Genomic DNA, 11,148 nt, shown 5'->3' on the forward strand with positions numbered 1-11,148 from the left:
TTGTTTCTAGGGTTTTCCAAGATTTTTTAGGATTTTCTTGAAATTTTCTAGGGTTTTCTATTTTTTTAAGGTTTTTTTAGTATTTTCTAGAGTTTTTGAGGATTTTTCTAGTGTTTTCTAGGGTTTTTGAGGGTTTTTCTAGTGTTTTCTAGTTTTTTATAGAGTTTTCTAGGATTTTCTAGGGTTTTCTACGATTTTCTAGGGTTTTCTAGGATTTTTCTAGGGTTTTCTATGGTTTTTCTAGTGTTTTCTAAGATTTTCTATGTTTTTCTATGGTTTTTCTAGGATTTTTAGGATTTTCTAGTGTTTTATGGGTTTTGAGAGTTTATTAGGGTTTTCAAGTATATTTCTAAGGTTTTCTAGGTTTTTCTAGGGTTTTCTAGGTTTTTGAGGATTTATTAGGGTTTTCGAGTGTTTTTCTAAAGTTTTCTAGGTTTTTGTAGGGTTTTCTTACAGTTTTATAGGTTTTTCTAAGATTTTTTTGGTTTTTCTATGGTTTTCTAGATTTTTCTAGGATTTTTTATAGTTTTTTTACGATCTTCTAGGTTTTTGTTAGATTTTCTAGGGTTTTCTAGGATTTTTGAGAGTTTTTCTCATATTTACTATGGTTTTTCTACGATTTTCTATGGTTTTTCTAGGATTATTCTAGGTTTTCTAAGATTTTCTATGTTTTTCTATGGGTTTTCTAGGATTTTCTATTGTTTGATTGGGTTTATTAGGGTTTTCGAGCATTTTTAAGGTTTTTTAGGATTTTCTAGGGTTTTTGATGGTTTATTAGGGTTTACAAGCGTTTTTCTAAGGTTTTCTAGATTTTTTTAGGATTTTCTAGGGTTTTCTATGATTTTCATAGGATTTTCTAGGTTATCCTAAGATTTTCTAGGTTTTTCTATGATTTTCTATATTTTTCTAGGATTTTCTAGGGTTTTCTTAGGGTTTTCTAGGGTTTTTCTAGGATTTTCTAGGATTTTCGAGGATTTTCTAGGATTTTCTAAGGATTTTCTATGATTTTCTTAAAATTTTCTATGATTTTCTAATATTTTTTAGGATTTTCTTATGTTTTTCTAATATTTTCTAGGGTTTTCTAAGGTTTATATTAGGGTTTTCGAGGATTTTTCTAGGGATTTTTATAAGAATTTTTTAAGGTTTTCTAGGGATTTTCTAAGATTTTCTACGATTTTCTAGGATTTTCTAGGGTTTTTCTAGGATTTTTTAGTGTTTTCTAGGGTTTATTAGGGTTTTTGAGCATTTTTTTAGTGTTTTCTAGGGCTTTCTAGGGGTTTCTATGATTTCCTAGGGTTTTCCAAGGTTTTCTACGATTTTCTAGGGTTTTTCTATTATTTTCTAGGGTTTTCTAGGATTTTTAGTATTTTCTAGGGTTTTCTAGAGTTTTTCTAAGATTTTCAAGGGTTTTTTAGGGTTTTCTATATTTTTCTAATTTTTTTAGGGTTTTTTAGGGGTTTCTAGGGTTCTTTATGGATTTCTAGGGTTTTCATAGGTTTTCAAGGGTTTTCTAAGGATTTTCTAGGGTTTTCTAGGAATTTCGAGGGATTTCTAGGGTTTTAAGGGTTCTCTAAGGCTTTCTAGGGTTTTTCTAGGGTTTTCTAGGAACTTCTAAGGATTCATAGGATTTTCTTAGGGTTTTCTAAGATTTTCGAAGGTTTTTCTAGGGATTTCTATGGTTTTTCTAGGGTTTTCTAGGATTTTCTTAGGGTTTTTTAGTATTTTTTAGGAGTTTCTAGGAATTTCTATGATTTTTCTAAGGTTTTCTATGGTTTGTTTAGGGTTTTCTAGGTTTTTAGTGTTTTCTAGGGATTTCTAGGCTTTTTATAGAATAATCTATGGTTTTCTTAGAGTTTTCTTGGGCATTCTAGGTTTTTTAGGTTTTTCTAGGATTTTCGGGGATTTTCTTAGGATCTTTTAGGGTTTTCTCGGATTTTCTTAGATTTTTCTAGGATTTTCTAAGGTTTTCTAGAGTTTTCTATAATTTTTTAGGGTTTTCTAGAGTTTTCTTAGGATTTTCTAGGGTTTTTCTCGGGTTTCCTAGGGTTTTTCTACGATTTTCTATAGTTTTTCTAGGATTTTTCTAGGTTTTCTAGAATTTTCAAGGTTTTTCTAGGATTTTCTAGGGTTTTCTATTATTTTGTAGGTTTTTGAGGGTTTATTAGGGTTTTCAAGCATTTTTCTAAGGTTTTCTAGGGTTTTTAAGGGTTAATTAGGGTTTTCGAGCGTTTTTCTAAGGTTTTCTAGATTTTTCTAGGGTTTTCTAGGTGTTTCTACGATTTCCTTAGGATTTTCTAGGTTTTTCTAAGATTTTCTAGGTTTTTCTATGGTTTTCTAGGTTTTTCTACGATTTTTTAGGGTATTCTTAGGGTTTTCTAAGGTTTTCTAGAATTTTTCTTAGATTTTTTAGGGTTTTCTAGAATTTTCGAGGGTTTTTCTAGGGTTTTCTAAGTTTTTTAAAGATTTTCAACGGTTTTCTTTGGGTTTTTTTTAGGGTTTTTTAGGATTTTCTAGGGTTTTCGAGGATTTTCTAGGGTTTTTTTGGGGCTTTCCAGGATTTTCTATGTTTTTTTAGTATTTTTAGGGTTTTCGAGGCTTTTTTTAGAAGTTTTTAGGATTTTCTATGTTTTTCTAGGTTTTTAGAGTTTTCTTAGGATTTTCTAGGGTTTTATAGGGTTTTCTAGAGATTTCTAGGTTTTTCTAGAATTTTCTAGGGTTTTCTTAGGGTTTTCTTGGGTTTTTCGGGCGTTCGAGGGTTTTTGTAGGGTTTTCTAAGATTCTCTTGGGTTTTCTTAGTATTTTCTAGGATTTTCCAAGATTTTTTAGGATTTTCTTAGGATTTTCTAGGCTTTTCTAGGTTTTTTAAGGGTGTTTCTAGTATTTTCTAGGGTTTTTGAGGGTTTTTCTAGTGTTTTCTAGTTCTCTCTAGAGTTTTCTACAATTTTATAGGGTTTTCTACGATTTTCTAGGATTTTCTAAGATTTTCTAGGTTTTCTATGGTTTTTCTAAGATTTTTTAGGGTTTTCTAGTATTTTCTAAGGTTTTTTAGGGTTTATTAGGGTTTTCGAGCATATTTCTAAGGTTTTTCTAGGGTTTTCTAGGTTTTTGAGGGTTTATTAGAGTTTTCGAGCATTTTTCTAAAGTTTTCTAGCTTTTTGTAGGGTTTTCTTTGGGTTTTCTAAGGTTTTCTTAGGGTTTTATAGGTTTTTCTAAGATTTTCTTTGTTTTTCTATGGTTTTCTAGATTTTTCTAGGATTTTCTATGTTTTCTAGGGTTTTCTAGGGTTTTTGTTAGATTTTCCAGGGTTTTCAAGGATTTTCTAGAGTTTTCTAGGGTTTTCTTAGGGTTTTCTTGAGTTTTTTTAGGTTTTTTAGGGTTTTTGAGGGCTTTTCTAGGTTTTTTAGGTTTTTCTAGGATTTTCTAGGATTTTCTTGGATTTTTCTAAGATTTTCTAGGGTTTTCTAAGGTTTATTAGGATTTTCAAAGATTTTTCTAGGGGTTTTATAAGTATTTTCTAAGGTTTTCTTCGATTTTCTAGGGTTTTCTAGTATTTTTGAGGGTTTTCTAGGGGTTTTGAGGGTTTATTAGGGTTTTCGAGCTTTTTCTAGAGTTTTCAACAATTTTCTAGGGCTTTTCAAGGTTTTTCTACGATTTTCTAGGTTTTTCTATTATTTTCTAGGGTTTTTTTAGGATTCTTAGTATTTTCTAAGGTTTTCTAGAGTTTTTCTAGGATTTTCTAGGGTTTTTAGGGTTTTTCTAGGGTTTTCTATGAATCTCGGGTTTTCTAGGGTTTTTTATGATTTTCTATGATTTTCTAGGATTTTCTAAGGTTTTTCTAGATTTTTCTAGGGTTTTCTATATATTTATATGGTTTTCTAAGGTTTTCTTAGGGTTTTCTAGGGTTTTCGAGGGGTTTTAAGGGTTTTCTACAGTTTTCAAATGTTTTTCTAGGATTTTCTAGGATTTTCTAGGGTTTTCTGGGATTTTTCTAGGATTTTCTACGGTTTTCTAGGGTTTTCTTGGACTTTCTAGGGTTTTCTAGGAATTTCTAATGATTTTTTAGATTTTTCTAGGGATTTCTAGGGTTTTTCTAAGATTTTCTAAGTATTTTTTAGGGTTTTCGAGAGTTTTTTTTATGGTTTTCTATGGTTTTCGAGGGTTTTTCTATAATTTTCTAAGATTTTCTAGGGTTTTCTGTGATTTTTCTAGAATTTTCTCAGGTTTTCTAGGGTTTTCTTGGGTTTTCTAGGGTTATTTTGGATTTTCTACGATTTTCTAAGGATTTCTAAGGATTTTTTAGTGATTTCTAAGATTTTTCTAGAGTTTTCTAGGATTTTTAAGGGTTTTCTAGGATTTTCTTGGGTTTTCTATGGTTTTCTTGGTTTTTTTATGGTTTTCTACGATTTTCTAAGATTTTCTAAGATTTTCTAGGGTTTTTCTAGGGTTTTCTATGGATTTATACGATTTTCTAAGGGTTTTCTAGGGTTTTCGAGGGTTTTTAAGGGTTTTCTAGGGTTTTCTAGGGTTTTCTAGGTTTTTTTATGGTTTTCTACGATGTTCTAAGGTTTTCTAGGGTTTTTCTAGGTTTTTCTAAGGTTTTCTATGGATTTATACGATTTTCTAAGGTTTTCTAAGGGTTTTCTAGGTTTTTTGAGGGTTTCTAAGGGTTTTCTAGGGTTTTTAAGGGTTTTCTAGAGTTCTTGAGGGTTTCTAAGGGTTTTCTAGGGTTTTCGAGTGTTTTTAAGGGTTTTCTATGCTTTTCTAGGGTTTTCTTGGATTTTCTATGGTTTTCTCGGAATTTCTAAGGGTTTTCTAGATTTTTCTACGGATTTCCAAGGGTTTTCTAGGATTTTATAGGATTTTCTAGGAATTTTATAGGGTTTTCTAGAGTTTTCTCGGGATTTCTATGGTTTTCTAAGATTTTCTTATAGTTTTCTAGGGTTTTCGAGAGTTTTTAAGGGTTTTATATTGTTTTCGAGGTTTTTTCTATAATTTTCTAGGGTTTTCTATGGTTTTCTGTGGGTTTTCTAGGATTTTCTAGGGTTTTCTAGAGTTTTCTTGAGTTTTCTAGGTTTTTTGCGTTTTCTACGATTTTCTAGGGATTTCTAAGGGTTTTCTAGGGTTTTCTATAGATTTATAGTGTTTTCTAAAGTTTTCTTACAGTTTTCTAGGGTTTTCGAGAAATTTTTAGGGTTTTCAACGGTTTTCAAGCATTTTTCTAGGGTTTTCTTGGGTTTTTCTGGGATTTTCTAGGGTTTTCTAGGATTTTCTTGGGTTTTCTAGGAATTTCTACGGGTTTTCTAGATTTTTCTAGGGATTTCCAGGGGTTTTCTTGGGTTTTCTAGAGTTTTCTAGGATTTTCTAAGGTTTTCTTGGGTTTTCTAGGGTTTTCTAGGAATTTCTAAGGGTTTTCTAGATTTTTCTAAGGATTTCCAACGGTTTTCTAGGATTTTCTAGGATTTTTTAGAGATTTTCCAGGGTTTTCTAGAGTTTTCTAGGGATTTCTAGGGTTTATCTAAGATTTTCTTAGGGTTTTCTAATGTTTTCGAGTGTTTTTTATGATTTTCTATGGTTTTCGAGGGTGTTTCTATAATTTTTTAAGATTTTCTAGGGTTTTCTGTGGTTTTTCTAGGATTTTCTAGGGTTTTTTAGGGTTTTTTAGAGTATTTTAGTGTTTTCTACGATTTTTTTAGGGATTTCTAAGGGTTTTCTAGGGTTTTCTAGGATTTTTCTAGGATTTTCTAGGATTTTCTAGAATTTTCTAGGGTTTTCTAGGGTTTTTTAGGGTTTTTATAGTATTTTCTAGTGTTTTCTAGGATTTTTCTAGGGTTTTGGAGGATTATTTAGGTTTTTCTATGGGTTTTGAGGGTTTTTCTAGTATTTTCTTATGTTTTCTAGGGTTTCTAGAGATTTCTGAGGGTATTCTAGGATTTTTTAGGTTTTTCTAAGAGTTTTCTAGGGTTTCTTAGGATTCTCTATGGTTTTTTACGATTTTTTAGGGTTTTTGATGGTTTTTTAGGGTTTTTCTAGTATTTTCTAGAGTTTTTTAGGATTTTCGAGTGTTTTTTAGAGTTTTCTATAGTTTCAAGGTTTTTTCTAGGATTTTCTACGATTTTCTAGGATTTTATTGGGTTTTCTAAGGTTTTATAAGGATTTTTTAGGGTATTCTAGGATTTTCTAGGTTTTTCTAGGAGTTTTCTAGGGTTTTCTAGGGTTTTCTATGGTTTTCTACGGTTTTCTAGGATTTTCTAGGGTTTTTCTAGGATTTTTTAAGGTTTTTTATGGATGTATAGGGTTTTCTATGGTTTTATTAGGGTTTTCTATAGTTTTCGATGGTTTTTCTAGGATTTTCAAGGGTTTTCTAGGGTTTTTCTAGGATTTTCTAGGGTTTTCTCGGGTTTTCTAGGGTTTTCTAGGGATTTATAAGGGTTTTTTAGGGTTTTCTAGAATTTTCAAGAGTTTTCTAGGATTTTTTTGGATTTTCTAGGATTTTCTAGGGATTTCTTAGGGTTTTTTAGGTTTTTTTAGGAGTTTTATAGGGTTTTCTAGGATTTTTCTGGTTTTCTATGATTTTCTAGGATTTTCTAGGGTTTTTCTAGGTTTTTCTGGGGTTTTCTATGCATTTATACAGTTTTCTAAGGTTTTCTTAGGGTTTTCGAGGGTTTTTAAGGGTTTTCTACGGTTTTCAAATGTTTTTCTGGTGTTTTTCTAGGATTTTCTACGGTTTTCTAGAATTTTCTAGGGTTTTCTAGGAATTTCTAATGGTTTTCTAGATTTTTCTAGGGATTTCCAGGGGTTTTCTGGGGTTTCCTTGGGTTTTCTAGGATTTTCTAGGGATTTTCTAGCGTTTTCTAGAGTTTTTTAGGGATTTCTAGGGCTTTTCTAAGATTTTCTTAGGATTTTCTAGGGTTTTCGAGAGTTTTTTATGGTTTCATATGGTTTTCGAGGGTTTTTCTAAAATTTTCTAAGGTTTTCTAGGGTTTTCTGTGGTTTTTCTAGAATTTTCTCGGATTTTCTAGGGTTTTCTTAGGTTTTTTGGGTTATTTTGGATTTTCTACGATTTTTTAAGGATTTCTTAGGGTTTTCTAGTGTTTTTCTAGAGTTTTCTAGGGTTTTCTAGGATTTTGAAGGGTTTTCTTGGGTTTTTCTAGCATTTTCTAGGGATCTCTGAGGGTTTTCCAGGTTTTTCTAGGAGTTTTCTAGGGTTTTCAAGGATTTTTTATGGTTTTCTACGATTTTCTAGGATTTTCTAGGGTTTTTTAGTTTTTTCTAAGGTTTTATATGGATTTATACGGTTTTCTAAGGTTTTCTTAGGGTTTTCTAGGGTTTTCAAGGATTTTTAAGGGTTTTCTACAGTTTTCAATGATTTTTCTAGGATTTTCTATAGTTTTCTAGGGTTTTTCTAGGATTTTCTACAGTTTTCTAGGGTTTTCTTGGATTTTCTAGGGTTTTCTAGAAATTTCTAAGGGTTTTCTAGATTTTTCTTGGGATTTCTAGGGGTTTTCTAGTGTTTTCTAGGATTTTATAGGATTTTCTAGGAATTTTCATGGATTTTCTAGAGTTTTCTAGCGATTTCTATAGTTTTCTAAGATTTTCTTACGGTTTTCTAGGGTTTTCGAGAGTTTTTAGGGTTTTCTATTGTTTTCGAGGGTTTTTCTATAATTTTTTAGGGTTTTCTAGGGTTTTCTAGGGTTTTTTAGATTTTCTACGATTTTTTTAAAGATTTTTAAGAATTTTCTAGGATTTTCTATGGATTTATAGTGTTTTCTAAGGTTTTCTTACTATTTTTAGCATTTTCGAGGGTTTTTAGGGTTTTCTACGGTTTTCAAGGGTTTTTCTAGAATTTTCTGGGGTTTTTCTCGAATTTTCTAGGGTTTTCTAGGGTTTTCTTGGGTTTTCTAGATTTTTCTATGGATTTCCAGGCGTTTTCTTGGATTTTCTAAGGTTTTCTTGGATTTTCTAGGATTTTCTAGGAATTTCTAAGAGTTTTCTAGAATTTTCTAGGGATTTACAGGGGTTTTCTTGGCTTTTCTAGGATTTTCTATGATTTTCTAGAATTTTATAGGGATTTTCTAGGGTTTTCTAGAGTTTTCTAGGGATTTCTAGGATTTATCTAAGATTTTCTTAGGGTTTTCTAGTGTTTTCTAGAGTTTTCTATGGTTTTCGAGAGTTTTTCTATAATTTTCTAAGGTTTTCTAGGGTTTTCTGTGATTTTTCTATGATTTTCTAGGGTATTTTATGGTTTTCTTGGGTTTTCTACGATTTTTTAGGGATTTCTACGGGTTTTCTAGGATTTTCTAAGTTTTTCTAGGATTTTTCTAGGATTTTCTAGAGTTTTCGATGGTTTTTTAGGGTTTTTAAACTATTTTCTAGGGTTTTCTAGGGTTTTGAAGGGTTATTTAGGGTTTTCTATAGTTTTTGAGGGTTTTTCTAGGATTTTCTTAGATTTTCTTAGGTTTTCTAGGCTTTTCTAGAGATTTCTGAGAGTATTCTAGGTTTTTTAGGTTTTTCTAGGAGTTCTCTAGGGTTTTTTAGGATTTTCTATGGTTTTCTACAATTTTCTAGGGATTTTTAGGATTTTTTAGGGTTTTTCTAGTATTTTCTAGAGTTTTTTTAGGGTTTTCGAGTGTTTTTTAGGGTTTTCTATGGTTTCGAGAGTTTTTCTAGGATTTTCTAAGGTTTTCTAGGATTTTCTTGGGTTTTCTAAGGTTTTATATGGATTTCTGAGGGTATTCTAGGATTTTCTAGGTTTTTCTAGGAGTTTTCTAGGATTTTCTAGAGTTTTCTATGGTTTTCTTTGATTTTCTAGGATTTTCTAGGGTTTTTCTAGAATTTTTTAGGATTTTTTAGGGTTTTCTATGGATTTATAGGGTTTTCTATAGTTTTTCTTAGGATTTTCCATGGTTTTTTAGGGTTTTTCTAGGATTTTCTAGGGTTTTATGGGGTTTTCTAGGGTTTTCTCGTGTTTTCTAAGGTTTTCTAGGGATTTATAAAGGTTTTCTGTGATTTTCTAGGATTTTCAAGAGTTTTCTAAGATTTTTTTGGGTTTTCTAGAGTTTTCTAAGGATTTCTAAAGGTTTTCTAGGTTTTTTTAGGAGTTTTCTAGGGGTTTCTAGGGTTTTTTATGATTTTCTATGATTTTCTAGGATTTTCTAAGGTTTTTCTAGGTTTTTCTACGGTTTTCTATGCATTTATATGGTTTTCTTAGGGTTTTCTAGGATTTTCGAGGGTTTTTAAGGGTTTTCTACAGTTTTCAAATATTTTCTAGGATTTTCTAGGCTTTTCTGGTGTTTTTCCAGGGATTTTCTATGGGTTTCTAGGGTTTTCTAGGATTTTATAGGATTTTTTAGGAATTTTTTGGGTTTTCTAGAGTTTTCTAGGGATTTCTATAGTTTTCTAAGATTTTCTTACGGTTTTCTAGGATTTTCGAGAGTTTTTTAGGATTTTCTATGGCTTTCTAGGGTTTTTCTATATTTTTTCTAAGATTTTCTAGAATTTTCTACGGTTTTCTAGGGTTTTCTTGGATTTTCTAGGATTTTCTAGGAATTTCTAATGGTTTTCTAGATTTTTCTAGGGATTTTCAGTGGTTTTTTGGGATTTTCTAGTATTTTCTAGGATTTTCTAAGAATTTTCTAGGATTTCAAAGTGTTTTCTAGGGTTTTCTAGGATTTTCTAGGAATTTTCTAGGGTTTTCTAGAGTTTTCTAGGGATTTCTATGGTTTTCTAAGATTTATATGGTTTTCGAGGGTTTTTCTATAATTTTCTAGGCTTTTCTATGGTTTTCTGTGGTTTTTCTAGGATTTTCTTGGGTTTTCTAGGGTTTTCTAGGAATTTCTAAGGGTTTTCTAGATTTTTCTAGGGATATTTAGGGGTTTTCTTGGGTTTTCTAGGATTCTCTAAGGTTTTCTTGGGTTTTCTAGGATTCTCTAGGAATTTCTAAGGGTTTTTCAGATTTTTCTAGGGATTTCCAGGGATTTTCTTAGGTTTTCTAGGGTTTTCTAGGATTTTCTAGGATTTTCTTGGGATTTTCTAGGGTGTTCTAGAGTTTTCTAGAGATTTTTAGGGTTTTTCTAAGATTTTCTTAGTGTTTTCTAGGGTTTTCGAGAGTTTTTTATGGTTTTCTATGGTTTTTGAGGGTTTTTCTAAAATTTTCTAAGGTTTTATAGGGTTTTCTGTGGTTTTTCTAGGATTTCCTTGGGTTTTTAGGGTTTTCTTGGGTTTTCTAGGGATTTCTAAGGGTTTTCTAGGGTTTTCGAGGGTTTTTAGGATTTTTATAGTATTTTCTAGGATTTTCTAAGGTTTTTCTAGGGTTTTAGAGGGTTATTTAGGATTTTCTAGTTTTTGAGGTTTTTTCTAGGATTTTCAGGATTTTCTAGGATTTTCTTAGGTTTTCTAGGGTTTTCTAGAGATTTTTGAGGGTAGTCTAGGGTTTTTTAGGTTTTTCTATGAGTTTTCTAGGGTTTTTTAAGATTTTCTATGGTTTTCTATGATTTTCTAGGGTATTCTAGGATTTTTCTAGGGTTTTCGAGGGTTTTTTAGAGTTTTTCTAGTATTTTCTAGAGTTGTTTTAGGGTTTTCGAGTGTTTTCTAGGATTTTCTAGGATTTTATTAGATTTTCTAAGGTTTTCTAGAAATTTGTGATGGTATTCTAGGATTTTCTAGGTTTTTCTAGGAGTTTTCTAGGGTTTTTAACGATTTTCTAGGGTTTTTCTAGGATTTTCTAGGATTTTTTAGAGCTTTTTTTTATAGTTTTCTTAGGTTTTTCTATGATTTTTGAAGATTTTTCTAAGATTTTCTAGGGTTTTCTGAGGGTTTTCTAGGATTTTCTCGGGTTTTCTAAGGTTTTCTATGGATTTATAATGGTTTTCTAGAGATTTCTAGGGTTTTTCTAGGGTTTTCTAGGGTTTTCAAGGGTTTTTTAGGATTTTCTTAGATTTTCTAAGTTTTTCTAGGGATTTCTGAGAGTTTTCTAGGAGTTTTTAGGGTTTTCTAGGGTTTTTTATGGTTTTCTACAATTTTCTAGGATTTTCTTGGTTTTTTCTAGGTTTTTCTAAGGTTTTCTATGCATTTATACGATTTTCTAAGGTTTTCTTAGGGTTTTCTAGGGTTTTCGAGGGTTTTTAAGGGTTTTTTATGGATTTTCTAGTG

Source organism: Arachis duranensis, chromosome 2 (genome assembly GCF_000817695.3).
Source record: "Arachis duranensis cultivar V14167 chromosome 2, aradu.V14167.gnm2.J7QH, whole genome shotgun sequence".
NCBI lineage: Eukaryota > Viridiplantae > Streptophyta > Magnoliopsida > Fabales > Fabaceae > Arachis > Arachis duranensis.